Here is a 16,118-nt window from a genome sequence, read left to right on the forward strand (position 1 = left end):
AAGCCATAGAGAGACATCTCAAGAAAGAAAAATGTCAAACATCTGGACAAAATATATATATATATAAATAAAACCTATTTTAATTTGCAAAACCTGTGCATCAGTCGACATTGATAAAAAAGTGAAAGGGCATTTTTTCATTTACAGAATGGGAAAAATATACATAAATCATTAATCTGACAGGGTCTGGTATCCAAGATACAAAAAGACCTTTAACAATTTAACAATTAAAAGACAACCCAATTATTTAAAGAATGAGCAAACACTGGATATACATATCTCCACAGAAGATATACTAATAACCAAAAATCATGCGAAAATATGCCCAAAATCAGTCATCATGAAACTGCAAACAAAACCCCAAGGATAATATAATTTCATACTCACCAAGTTGCTTGCACATTTTTAATGGTGGATAAAGGGGCCTAAAGATGTAGTTCAGTGGTAGAATACCTTCTCAGTATGTGCAAACCCCTAGTTTTGATTCCCAGCACCATACACAAAGGAAAAAGAAACAAGTATTAGAGATGATGCAGAGAAATTAAATCTAATGCACTATGGTAATGATATAAAGTGGTAAACACTGTGTAAAAACTGTTTAGAAGTTCTTCAAAATGTAAACAGATTTACCATATGAATCAACAATTCTAATCCTAGGCATGTATTCAGAAAGTATATCTTGGTACTTAAATAAATACTTATAATCAAATGTTCATGGCCATAATGTCACTATTCACAATAGATCAAAATATAGAATTATTCCAAATGTTCACCAACAACTAATGGATTGAAAATTGTGCTATGCACATACAATGGATTGCTATTTGGCCAAAGGAAGTGCAATAATGATATGTGCTACAATGTGGATGAACTTTAAAAATAGCATATGAATGAAAGAAACTAGACATAAATAAGGTTCAATTTTTATGAAATATCCAGAGTAAATCAACTCATCAGAACTAAAAGAGGATTATTGGGATAAGGATAGAAGGTGCGAGGAGTGGAGCATTTGGGAGATGATGAAAATATTTTAGAACTAGATAAAGGAAATAGTTGAACAACAGTATGCATGTATTAATAAATTATTCTCTTTAAAATCTATAATTTTGTCACATAACTTTTACACCAATTGAAAGTTTTAGACAAGTACTATACTACACCCTCAGCCCTGCAAAAGAAAATTCCAAAGAAAAACCAATAACCAGTTACAGGGTAGAAAGTGACTTAGGTGAGACCAATTCAAATGAAAGAGCAAAATTTTATTTCATGCTGACTAGTATTCATATACAGCGTGGGTATGTGTTTTCTTTCTTTTCTGAGATGAATAATTGTATGTGTACTTCTAGATATGTCTGTATGTCTTCTAGGTTTAATCTTTATAAAGGAGATTATAACTTGAATCATGAAACTGAGTAAAGAATATACAGCATCACCAATGTAGGTGGGTATCATCCAATCCATTGAGGACACAGATAGAAAAAAAAAGTCAGGTTAGAGTGAATTCACTTTCTTTTCTGTAGCTAAGACATCCATCTTCTCCTTCCCTCATACATCAATTTCACATTCTCAAGCCTTCAAAGTCTAGGATTTATACCAACTCACCACAGTTTCTCAGGCCATTGAATTCAGACTGATAATTACATCATTAGCTCTCTTTGTTCCATGATTCTAAGCCTTCTGACCTGGAATAAATTATATCAACTCTCTTAGCTCTTCAATTTGCCAACAATATATTATAGGACTTCTTGGCATCCAATATTTCAAGAACCAATAAGCATAAGAAATCACTTCATATAGCCATATATCTATATATTTGTATCCATCTATCTATCTATATCTATTTATCTATCTCTCTATATATATATCTTTGTACATCCTATTGATTCTATTTCTCTGGAGAAAACTCACTAATTATACCCCCTCATTGCTACCACCCAAGGACTCAGAATATATCTGATGGGTGACATGATCTTCCTATACCATAATTTTAGATTTTGTGGTTCTAGAAGGACAAGTTTATAAGTTTTGGGTAGAAGGCAGTTTTCAAAAAGGAAGCAGAGTGAGAGTCCTACTAAATCTAAAATGATGGACAACTTGTTTTCTTCATGTCAGTACACTGTCAAGAAAATGAATTGGTTTCCTAACTAGCATTGGTAATTAACCCTATCTTCATAAATATCTTGGGATGTTGCTCTTTAATGGGAAATAAAGAAATATGTTAGAGTTTCAAATGATCTGTTGGAATACTTCTTGTAACTCTCATGACAAGTTTTAAGTGTAAATCAGCAAATGCAGCAATTATGGCCTGATAGGATCATGGTAACAAAATGATTACAGGGGTATACAAGATTGATCTTAATTTCTGAAGGAGACCCTAAGTCTTTGGTGCAATTTTCACCCCAGATTATCTACATGGGGTTGGCTTGAATCTAGCTAAGAACACATTCTTGCTTATCTTCTTCCCTTGCCCTCCTATGCTTCCTTTACTCAACTCCTGAGGGCATTCTCACAATACACAAAAAACCTCTTCCCAGGCTCTACTTGTATAGAACCAGACTTAAAACAGGGTGAAATTGGGCTATGAGTTTGTGATATCTATAGAAACTTTGCTTGCAATAATATTGAAAGCAAAATTTGTAATTGCTTTTACTCATGTTAATTGTGAGGAATATTTTTAATAATATATGGTAGATAATATATTGTCTCTACCTAAGATCAGTGTTATGCAATACCTCTTTTTTTCTGTAGAAAGACTATCAGTCTGTTGAAAATATTAAACAATGCATACAATGAAGGTGAAGTAAAAGCAAGTAGTTCAGTATAGATAATAAAAAAAATTGCTGATTGAATATTAACAAGAGCATTTTGATATATGAGAGTATGTAAATTAAATGAGTAATCATTGAACACATACTATTCAACATCTATTAAAGGATTTTTATTGCCACATTTTTGTAAGTTTAAGTGAAAATTCATTGGATATATACAAAAACAGTAACGTAAAAGTACCTTGTTGAGAGGAAACATTAAAATAGTAATAGAGATCCTCATCCTTAGTATAAAAGATTTGAGATAGTCTGACTTTAAAATGTAAGTCAAAAGACATTAGGCAATTCATTTACCTTATTTTGACCTATGTCATAAAAGTTACAAAACATCTGAGTGGTTTTTCTTTGTGGTAATAAGGGATTTGTTGTTTGAGAGTGCTATTCAGTATTTGTATGTTATTTTTCAATTTTACTTGGAATAGTGAGATGCACATTAGAACGTTTTCCTGAGACAATTAAGCCTTTGTAGTTGGATTATTCTCAATATGCACAATCAGTAAATTAAAATTTAACATTAAGAAACTATAGTGTAGAATATTATCCTATTTTCATAGGTCTTATTTTCAATATAACACAAAAGAACCATTGAATTGTTCAAACAACTGGAAAAAAAATAAAATGAATCATATCACTTATGTGTCTTTTATATCAAAGACTTATAAGTAAGCAAAAAATCTTAATTAATGATACCTTTGTTAAGATATTCTTTTCTTTTCAAAGTAATGACAATTATCAGTATATAAAATATGATGACCACAGTCATAACAAACAATTCAAAGACAAATGAAACAAATTCAATTTGGGGAACAAATTTAGTTGGTGCAATAAATATTGTCACAACTGCCAACACTTCGCTATATTGCAGCAATACAATTAAAAGTAATGAAAATTCAAACAGAAAAAATATGAACATATTTCTGCAAAAAGCAAGCAAGCAAGCTTTTAATATTCTAAAAAGTAAAATTAAGAGTTCGTGAATTTTATAACAATAGTTATTTTACTAATTCTTAAAAATGTCTGTGTCAAAAGTTCAGGCATTTACTTTGTAATTTTAAAAGGAATTTTCTCATAAGATTAATATCTGCCATTTAGGTATAAAACAATAATGTTGTGATATCAGAATAAATAATTATCTGTTCAAAAGCTTTGGAAATGCCTATTAGATCTTCTGCCAGCCTATGGTAAAAATATAAGGCTTTAGGGAAATGCTTAAATTTTAAATCGTGTTTTCCATTGTTTAAGAGCTACATGTGAAAGGGGAAGAGCAACCAACATGACAGCTGAGCAAGATATTCTTTGTGGTCACTCCCCACAGGTACACCAAGTTGAATGGCTGGCTGTTCATGCACCAAACTTCCAGTTTAAAAGCTAAGAAAATCAGGTGACAAAGCATAGTGCCTGATTTTAGTATAAAAAAATGAAAAGAGACAGTAGGAAGGCAGAAAAAGAAGACTTGTCCACATCACCCTTCCACCAACTCCAACCAGCCCAGTACAGAGAAAGGCAGGTCCCACTTGAAGAAGGAGAAAGAATTAAATCCAGGCCTTGGGCTTGAAACCTAGTATTAGGCCTCCCACATCCAGTATTGGGCAGAGGGTATGGGTCAAGTAGCAGAATATTTGTCTGGGATAGACAAGGCCCTGGTTTCAATCCCCAATACTGATCTGTGTACCTAAAAGAGAGGATGGAATTGAAACTGCCTTAGCTCAGACATGGAGTGAGCCTAGGGAACATCTTCCCTGCTCCTTAGATTGAGAAGCCCTCTAAAGTTGTGAGACTCAGGTGTACCAACAGCTTATCACCAACTTTGGTGGCTGAGGGACTTTCTTTACCATGTATCCCCATCCCCAAACCTCAGGCAACACAGCTATTGCCAGCATAATAATCACAGACAAGACTGCAGAAATGTCAAAGCATTAGGCAGATATCCTGTGGCCCAGTAGGACAGACTTATACTTTGGTCTGTGTTACTGCTAACTGGGTCATGCACTTCAGAGCACTCCTGAGAATGTGCAGGTCATTTTGGCTGTGAGTCTCAGGCAGAATGCTTAGCATCAACCAAGTTGAACAACAGTCTTCCTTCATCAGTACTACTCCAACCTCAGATCACATGTAATGGTACTGGACCCCATTAGGTCCAAGCAGGACAGAAGACACAAGACTTTGTCCTGCAATTTAGTGCTGGGTTGGTGAAACCTAACACTGGGCAAATCAGAGTGACCCCATTTCCAGTGCTGTCTGAGGACAAAACCTCTAGAATAGCTCCCGTGCCAAAGAAAACATGCAGCTCTCACATAGCAGATTTCTATTCCTGCTAGTACATGTGCCTAGTTACTGCTCTCATGGGCCATGAATTCACGTCACTAATGGGTAACTCACAGAAATGTGGCCCTAGGTAGTAATCGAGAGATGTGCTGGTCTTGGTTCCCTGTGGGCTGAAGGTGTTGGCACAACTTGGTGGCTTTGGCAGCATCAGGTATGACATACGATAACAGAGGTGTTCCATCCATGGCTACTTTGTCTAGAACTGGTCAGAATCGTGTAGTGTCTCACCACAAGTGAATAAACATCAATTAAAAATCTAAGCCTACCCTGACCCCAACGAGGACTGCGCCAAGAGTATTTTGGAAAAACCTGGGCTTGGATTACCCTCTACCACTGAAATACGGGTATTTCACAACAACAACAACAGGACTGCTAGAAAATATGGACTTGGGTGTTATGTAGTACTGAAATTGTGCATATGACTCAGGCTCAGAGAAAATAAACAGGCCTTTTCACAATTTCTGGAAAGTCAGGAACAAAGCCAGATTAGGAAGACTAGATAAGTATGTGATTTTTCAGTGCTCAGATGATATTGCACGCCAAAAACCATCAAGAGTTTTCAGGAAACCATACCTCACCAAGTACTCAAAATAAGGGGTTTGACACTGGAATTGCAATAATCAGTATGGGAGAAGTTTTAGATAAAGAATTTAAAAAACTGTTTGGAGGAATATCAATGAGCTTGAAAAACACAAAAAATATTTCAATATTCTAACAGAGAAACTTAAAGAGATAGAGGCAATTTAAAAAAATCAAAGAATTTTTGACCTGAAAAATACACTCAATGATATAAAAAATGTGACATAATGCATCAAGAGCAAGATACAGAAAAAAGAAGAAAGAATTAGTGATTTGAATGACATGCTACTTGAAAATACACAGTTGGAGACGAAAAATAATGGAAAAATAATGAGAAATGAAAAAAGCTAATGGTAAATTTGGGAATGTATTGAAACACCAAATATTTGAGGTTGGAAATTCAAGAAGGACTTGCAAATTCCAAAGTGGTAGAAAGTTTATTATAAGAAATGATAATAGAAAGCTTCCTAAATATAGAGAAGTATACAAATATCCAGACACAGGAAGGTCACAGGTCAAACTTAACAATTTCAAGTCTACCCCAAGACATCTTATAATTAAACTATTATAAGAGAAAGCTGAAGAAGAGATTGTCAAGGCTGTGAGAGAAAAGAAACAAACAACACACTTGCCTGACAACAGACTTCTAAGGAAGAAGCTTAGAGACCATGAAAAAAGGGACATGAGATTTTGACAATAATAAAGGGAAAAAACAAAACAAAAGCAAATCTTTCAACCAAGCTATCCCATAGAAAAGAAGGAACAAAGACTTTCCCAGACAATAACTAAGAGAAAGAAGAGATATTAACATATGAAAACATAGAAAAGTATACCACTTAACTGGCAAGAGTTATTACACAAACAAATTCAGAATGCTCTAATGTGGTAAGTTGATGTATAAAACATTAGTACCTTTAGTATGAAGACTAAAAAAATCAAAACTAATACTAAACACGTTAATATGTTAAGATATATGGAATATAGAAAAACTTAAAGAGGGACATTAACATTTCAAAGTGTGTGAGGAATGGAATGCAACTAAGGGCATTAGGGGTATATATTCTCTTGTTTCTGTTCTTATCCTTATAACTATGGTAAGTAGCTATCATTTCAAATACCTGATTATAATCAAAATATGGTTTTGTCAACCTCATGGTAACCAGAAAGCAAAGCTCTATAATTAATAATACAGAAATATGTAAAGAATGTAATAAGCAAAGAAGAATAAAAGAGAAGCAAAGAAAGGAATTACAACAAAGCTAGAAAACAAGTTATTTCTTGGTTATAATAAGACCTTACAATCAATAATTGCTTTGAATGCAGATGTATTAAATTCTCTAATTGAAAGATATAAGGTGACTGAATAGTTAAAAATTAAGACCCAATTATATTTTGTTTAAAAGAAACAAATGTCTACTCTAAGGTCACACATAGACTAAATGTGATGAGATGGAATAAGATATTGCATGCAAATGGAAACCAAATGCAAGTACAAGTAGCAATATCTATATCAGAAAAGTAGACCTTATAAAAAACAGTAAAACGAAATTAGGATGGATATTATATAAGGATAAAAGGGTAAATTTAGCATGAGAAAATAATGATTCTAAATATATGAGCATATAGCAAAAAAAGACATCTTGTATATATAAAGCAAACATTAATAGACCAAAAGGGAGAAATAGATTCCAATAAGCACAGTCATATTTGAGGACATTCAGTACACACTTTCAGCAATGGAAACATCAAAATAAATTGTACCCTCCACCAAATGGACCTAACATATTTGCAGAATACTCCATGTTCAATAGACTTAAAAAATTAAGATCATATTGATATATTTCCCAACCTCAATGAATTAAGCTAGAAATGAATAACAATAAAAACTTTTGAAACTATATAAGTACATAAAATTAAGCATCTTACTTTTGAACAATGAATCAAAGAAGAAATCAAGATGGAAATGTTAAAATTTTTCTTGAACAAAGTATACTGTATGTACGTATGGAATTATCAAAATGAAAGTCCCTCATATTATTACTGTATTATAATTAAAATGTTTCTTGAAAGCAATGAAAATACATACACAACATTCTAAAACCTATGACATACAAGAAAAGTAGGGAATTATATAGTAATCAATGAGCACATCAAAAGACTTTTTAGAAAGAACTCAGGTAAACAATCTATCAGAACATCTTCAGGAACTAGAAAAATAAGAACCAACTAAACACTAAATTAGTAGAGGCAAAGATATAACAAAGATGTGTGACAACATGTAAGAAATAAATGAGAAAATAAAAAATATCAATGAAACTCCAAACCATGTAAATTCTCTTATTTCAGTAGCATTAATATTAATTATATTATAAAATCAGGTAAATATTAGATAGATACCTGATGTGACAAACTCTTAAGATATATATATTTTTTTTTCCAAATTGAGTTTACATGAAAAGTAATGTTTCCTTTTATAATATGATGTCATGTAGGAGTGGTAGAATTCCAAAAAATAGTTAATTCATTTTATATGGTCCCTTAAGCTTTTTTTATTTAAGAAAATGTATGGCCAAGGCAAGATTCATTTGAGCATAAATTAATGAAAATAGAAAATAATTTTATAGCACTTAGTCATTCCCATATTCAGATGATCTCATATATCCATATTATTTCTTTTACCCTAATTTTTTTTTTAACACTGGTCGAGGGAAAATTATGTCAGCACAGCCTAAGATTGCCTACGTAAAGCATTTTTGAGAGGTGACCTACCTTTGTCACCATAAATTTCTTCCTTTAAAATTTATAATTCACTACTAAATGTATCAGCATTCCTTGAGTGCTGAAAATTGAGCAGTGAACAAAACCGAGAAAAAATTCCGGTCTTATGAGGCTTATGTGCTAGTTTTGTTGTGTGGGAGACACTAACAGTTACTGGTGAAGCAAATATATTGCAGGCATTATCTCTGGAGAATATGAGTACATACTAGATAATATATTATCAGCAAAAATATTTACAACCCAACTTAATTAATGTACTTATTTCATTCGATAATATTAAGAATTTTCTCTGGAATATATATTATGCTACAGGTGGAGAACACAGAATAAAGTAGTCAAGATATTTTCTTCCATGTGAAACACCCCTCATTCAAATAGAGAGTAAACATGAGCAACTTTAAAAACAAACAGAAGATGCTTCTCCTTCAGCATTACAGCTATCCACAACCAAGTCAGGAAAATATCAGCTGTTACTCATTATGTTTATTTCATTTTTATATTCTAACAGTAATGATTTTCTTCTCACCTCTGTATGAGAAATACTATTGCTACAATCCTGTGTGCCATTCTAAACAAGCTCCTTCTGAAAGAAAAAAATGATATTTAAGCTTCCAAGTCAAATATTATTTTGAAAAGTGCTTCATATATATACATATATTTCAATCAGGATATATATATATATATATATATATATGTATATATATATATATATTCCAAATATATATTCCATATACATATATTGACTTATTATCTGACAACTATATAATACTGTAAATAGAATTAATTTACCATAACTTTAACAAGAACTGTGAAGGTTCTGGGATTTTACCCTCCTTGAAAGCTAACAATTATCCTGCCTCAGTTTACTGGGTGTTAGTAAAATAAACAATTTCTCAGTCATAGACACTTGATTATGTTAACAACAGAAATCAAAGCACCAGTACTTTTAAATTGCTCCCCCAAGTCCAACTTCCCAGAGGTGAATGCTAAGAGGACATATGACACCTGAACTGATAATGACAGGAGAGGAGTCCAAGCTTAGGGGAACTTATTCTTTGAGAATAAATGGTTAACCTGTCTGAGTCTTGCTGTACTGGGAGATACCATCTTTATGATACTGCACAGCAAGCATATCATTCATTGATTGTTTGGGAGATGCTCCCTTTATCTTCCAAGGATGTTTCTATACAAAGATCCTTGAAAAAAGTCTAGAGGAAAGAATAGTCAGTCAGTGTCTCTCTCTCAAGATGTAGAGTAATAGGGACTCATTAAGAATTCTCTCCTAGGCACCTGCACACCCATGTTTCTTGCAGCGCTGGTAACAATAGTCAAGTTATGGAAATAGCCAAGATGCCCCACTAGTTACAAATGGATTAAGAAATTGTGGTATTTATTCACAATGAAATTTTACTCAGCCATGAACAAGAATGAAATCTTATTACTCACAAGAAAATGGATGGAACAGGAGAACATCATCCTAAGCAAGCTTAGCCAGGCTCAGACGACAAAAATCATATTTCTCCCTCATATGAAGACTTCAGATCTAGGGCAAATGCAGTAGTGTTGTTGGACTTGGGTCACATGCTAATGAGAGAGCACATACATGAGGAATGGGGATAGGTAGGAAATCCAAAACTTGAAAGTGTTTGATGTCCCCACTGCAGAGGAACTAATACAGTAACCTTTAAATGACAGAGGTCAATATGGGAAGGTGACCAGGAATTAGTGAAGAGGGCTGTTAGAGATGAATCAATTTAGGTTGTAATACACTTGTGCATGGAAGCAATGCTCAGAATCTCTCTGTATAGCTGGCCTTATCTGAAGTAGCATAATTGCTTTGTCTTTCTTATTATTGCTTATGTCTACTCTTCAATAAAATTGGAGAAAAGGGCAGAACAGGTTCTGCCTGTAAGCGAGGGGGGTAGGGGAGAGGGAGAGGACAGAGGGAAGGGGGGAGACATGACCCAATGTATTCACATATGAATAAATTAATAAAGAAAAAAATACAAAACAAAAGAATTCTCTTCTATGCTCATGGATCAGCAGAATCAACATAATAATAATGGCTATATGACAAAAAGCAATTAACATATTCAACACAATTCCCATCAAAATCTCAAATAAATTCATCACACAGATTGAAAAATCAATCTTAAAGTTAATTTGGAAACAAAAAGACCACAAATAGCCAAGGCAATATTGAACAAAAACAGCAACATTGGAGTTATCACAATACTCAACTTCAAACTATACTACAAAGCCATAGCAAAAGAACAGCATGGTACTGGCACATAAACAGACATGAAGACCAGTGGAACAGAATAGAGGACCCAAATATGAATCCATACAGTTAAGCTCACCCAATCTTTGACAAAGGTGACAAAAATGTACAATGGAGAAAAGACAGCCTCTTCAAAAAATGTTGCTGGGAAAAGTGAAGAAAACTAAAATTAGATCTATGCCTGTCACTCAGTACCCATATCAACTCCAAGTGGATTAAGGACCTTAATATCAGACCTGAAACCTTGAAGCTAGTACAGGAAAGAGCAGGAAATACACTGGAAGCAATAGGTATAGGAAAAGACTTCCTAAGTAGAACACAAGTAGCTCAGCAACTAATAGAAAGAATTGAATAATGCTACTACAAGAAATTAAAAAGCTACTGCAAAACCAAAAAAAATAGCCTCTGAATTGAAGAGACCACTACAAAATGAGAGAAAATCTATCCTAGCTATGCATCAGACAAGGGACATATAACCAGAATACACAGGAAGATCAAAAAACTAAACTACATTTATAGCTTCACATATATTGAACCACCCTTGCATCCCTGGGATACAGCCAACTTGGTCACGGTGTATGATCTTTCTGATGTGTTGTTGGATTTGGTTTGCCATTATTGTATTGAGGATTTTTGCATAAATATTCATTAAGATAATTGGCCTATAGTTTTCTTTTTTGGAGGTGTCTTTGTCTGGTTTTGAGATGAGAGTAATACTGGCCTCAAAAAACAAATTAGGCAGTGTTCCTTCTCTTTCTATTTCATGGAACAGTATAAGGAGGGTTGGTATTAGATCTTCTTTAAACATCTGATAGAATTCAGTAGTGAATTCATCAGGTCCTGGACTTTTCTTTTTTGGGAGACTCTTAATTGCTGCTTCAATTCCATTTTGTGTTATAAATCTATTCAGATGATTAATATCCTCTTGGTTCAGTTTTAGATGGTTGAAAGTATCTAGAAATCTTTACAATTCTTCAAAACTTTCAAATTTATTAGAGTATAGCCTCTCAAAGTAGTCTCTGATGATTTCCTGGATTTCTGTGGTGTTTGTTGTTATCTCCCCTTTTACATTTCTGATTTTACTTATTTGGGTTTTATTCTCTTCTCATTTTAGTCAGGTTTGCCAGGGGTCTGTCAATCTTATTTATTTTTTCAAAGAACCAGCTTTTTGTCTCATTGTTTCTTTGTATGGTTTTTTGTTTGTTTGTTTGCTTCTATTACATTGATTTCAGCCCTTTCTTTTTTATTATTTCTCTCCTTCTGCTTGTTTTGGGATTTGCTTGTTCTTGTTGATATAGTAGTTTGAGGAGTAGCATAAGGTCATTGATTTGAGATCTTTCAGACCTTTAAATATATGCAGTCATGGTTATAAACTTTCCTCTTAGGACTGCCTTTGCTGTGTCCTATAGGTACCGATAGGTCATGTTTTCATTTTTATTAACTTCCAGGAACTTTTTAATTTATTCTTTTATTTTGTCAATGACCACAAATACCCAAGGCAATACTCAGCAAAAAGAGCAATGCTGGTGGTATCACAATAGCCGATTTCAAACTATATTACAAACCAATAGCAATAAAAACAGCATGGTGCTGGCACAAAAACAGACATGAAGACCAGTAGAACAGAATAGAGGACACGGATAAGAATCCACTCAACTATACCCACCTTATTTTTGACAAAGGGGCCAAAAATATACAATGGAGAAAAGACAGCCTCTTCAACAAATGTTGCTGGGAAAAGTGGTTAGCCATCTGCAAGAAACTGAAACTAGATCCATGTCTATCACCCTGTACTAGTATCAACTCAAAATGGATCAAGGACTTTAATATCAGACCTGAAACTCTGAAGTTAGTACAGGAAAGAGCAGGAAACACAAACACTCTGGAACTAATAGGTATAGGCAAGGACTTCTTCAATAGAACACCAGCAACCCAGCAAGTAAGAAAAAGAATGGACAAATGGGACTTCATAAAATTAAAAAGCTTCTGCACAAAACAAATGGTCTCTAAACTGAAGAGACCACCCACAGAGTGGGAGAAAATATTTTCCAGCTATACATCAGACAAAGGACTGATAACCAGAATATACAGGGAACTTAAGAAACTAAGCTCTCCCAAAATTAATGAACCAATTAAGAAATGGGCAACAGAACTAAGCAGAACTTTCTCAAAAGAAAAATTCAAATGGCCAAAAATCATATGAAAAAATGCTCACAATCTCTAGCCATAAAGGAAATGGAGATCAAAACCACGCTAAGATTTCATCTCACCCCTGTTAGAATAGACATCATCAAAAAACACCACCAACATGTGTTGGCAAGGATATGGGGACAAAGGAACCCTCATACACTGCTGGTGGGAATGCAAGCTGGTGCAACCACTCTGGAAAAAAATTTGGAAGCTTCTTAAAAATCTAAACATAGATCAGCCATATGATTCAGCAATCCCACTCCTGGGGATATACCCAAAGGAATGCGACACTGGTTACTCCAGAGGCATTTGCACACCCATGTTTATTGCAGTGCTATTCACAATAACCAAGTTATGGAAACAACCAAGATGCACCACTACTGATGAATGGATTAAGAAAATGCAGTATTTATACACAATGGAATTTTACTCAGCCATGAAGAAGAATGAAATCTTACCATTCACAAGTACATGGATGGAACTGGAGAACATCATTCTGAGTGAGGTTAGCCTGACTCAGAAAACCAAAAATCGTATGTTCTCCCTCATATGCAGTCTTTAGATCTAGGGCAAATACAGCAATGTTGTTGGACTTGGGTCACATGATAAGGGGAGAGCACACACGTAAGGTATAGGGATAGGTAGAAAACCCAAAACATGAAAGCATTTGTTGTCCCCACTACAGAGGAACTAATACTGAAAAGTTAAAGTGACAGAGCTCAACATGAGAAGGGAATCAGAAGCTAGTGTAAAAATCAGTTAGAGATGAATCAACCTGGGTTTGTAACACATTTGTACATGAAAGCAATGCTAAAAAAGAATCTCTGTGTATAGCTGTCCTTATCTCAACTAGCAAAAAATCTATGTCTTTCTTATTATTGCTTATTTCTACTCTTCAATGGAACTGGAGAAAAGCACAGAACAGTTTCTGCCTGGAAGTGAGAGGTGAGAAGTGGAGAGATGGGGTAAGGGTGGGATTCAGGGGGGAGAGTGACCCAAAAAATGTACACACATGTGAATAAATGAGTAATAATTAAAAAAATAAACTGAGTAATAATTGAAAAAATAAACAAAAATCAATGACCCAATAAGGAATGGACAACTGAACTAAACAGAACTTTTTCAAAGGAAGAAGTACAAATGGCTAAAAAGCACATGAAAAAATGTTCACCATCTCTGGCCATAAAAAGAATCCAAATCAAAAGCACACTAAGATTCCACCTCACCCCTGTTAGAATTGCTACCATCAAGTTCACCACCAACAACAAATGTTGGTGAGGATGCAGGGAAAATGGAAACCTTATACATTGAGTATGGGAATGTCAACTAGCAAAACCACTATGGAAACACTATTGATGCTTCTTAAAAAACTAAAAATAGATCTGCCATACCATCCAGCAATACCACTCCTGGGGATATACCTGAAGGAATGTGACTCAGCTACTACAAAAGCACTTGCACACCCATGTTTATTGCAGAGCTATTCACAATAGCCAAGCTATTGTATCTTGGAAACAGCCAAGATGCCCCGCTACCTAATCTATTGATTAAGAAAATGTGGTATTTATACACAATGGAATTTTATTTAGCCACAAAGAAGAATGAAATTCTGTTATCTGCAGGTAAATGGATTGAGCTGGAGAACATCATCTTAAGCAAAGTTAGTAGTGCTAACTATTAGGCCAAAAATCACATGTTCTCCCTCATATGTGGATTATAGACCTACAACAAATGCAGTAATATTATTGGACATGGGTCACACACTAAGGGGAGACTGTGCATGGAAGGGATAGGGAAAGGGAAGGAAACCAAAAACTTGAATGTGGTTGATGTGCTCAGTGTATAGGAACCAAATACAGTAGTCTTAAATTAGCAGAGGCCACTAGGGGAAGGAGATTAGGAGGTAGCCAAGAGGTCTGGTAGTAATGAATCCATATGGGTTGTAATACACATGTCCATGGAAATAACACAAGGAATCTCCCTGTATAGTTATCTTATCTCAAACTAGCAAAAACACCATTCTTTAAATTACCTTTTATGGTTTTTCTTCTACAAAATCAGAGAACAAGAGGTCAGAACAAGTTCTGCCATGATGTGAGTTGGGGAGGGGTACCAAAAAATGAATACAGATGTACGTAAATGCAAAAAAAAGATTAAAAAATAAATAAAATAATAACAAAAATAAAAAAGAATTCTCCCCAACAGAAATATTTAAGAAAATTTCTGTGAGGATGTTCACACAAATAATTTGACAAAGTCAATTTTGAAAATTTTTGTTTTATAAATACATATAATTAGATAATACATTCAGATTTGTTGTAATGGGCTTGAATACTCTTTTTAGAGTGTTGAATGTCTAACATTTAAATATTCTATACCCCCAAATTATAAAATACAAGTGAAATTAATACTCCGTTTTACTTTAGTGTTATTAATTCTATTATTTGGTTTTATATTTTAATAAAAAATAATCATGTCACAAGTACTTATTGGTTCAATTGAGTACAGAGAGACAGTACTCAGAAGACTCTTATTTCAGAGAACAGAGTTTTTATTCAAACAAATTCACATGGCACTTTCCTATGGATCCTAATGCCTGTCTCTGTTACCCTAGCCAACCAGGCGTTACTCAGACATTCCCCCAAGTCTAGCTCACTGTGTGACATCTTCTCAGCCGATGAGGGGGGTGTAGTTGTGCCCCAGCGGATATTCACAGCCGCCTTCAGTGCAGGTCCAGTTTCATGGTTCACCAGGGATACCCAGTGGTTGTCTGGAGAAGGGGCATGCCCACAAGCAGCGGCTGCCTCCATGTCAGAGCCTCAGGAAGGACTCTAATGGCATGGTCTCAGGTAGGCCAGGAGGCAAGTGAGGTTTGGGGTTCTGGCCTGAGTTTATATACCCTGTGGTGACCTCACCACCCCTGTTATCTGCACTGTCACCTAAGGGTTAGCTTGTTTGCACATCAGCCACCACCTTAGGTTTGGCTTATTAGCATATTAGTCTGTCATACTCTGGCTGGTTTCTAAGTCCTAACACACACTAGCTAATACTTCTTATTTCAACAACTTTTCATACTTTAACACAATCCAATCCTTCAGTACAACAACAATCTTATATGTGTTCACCACAAATCATTT

Source organism: Castor canadensis, chromosome 9 (assembly GCF_047511655.1).
Source record: "Castor canadensis chromosome 9, mCasCan1.hap1v2, whole genome shotgun sequence".
Lineage (NCBI taxonomy): Eukaryota > Metazoa > Chordata > Mammalia > Rodentia > Castoridae > Castor > Castor canadensis.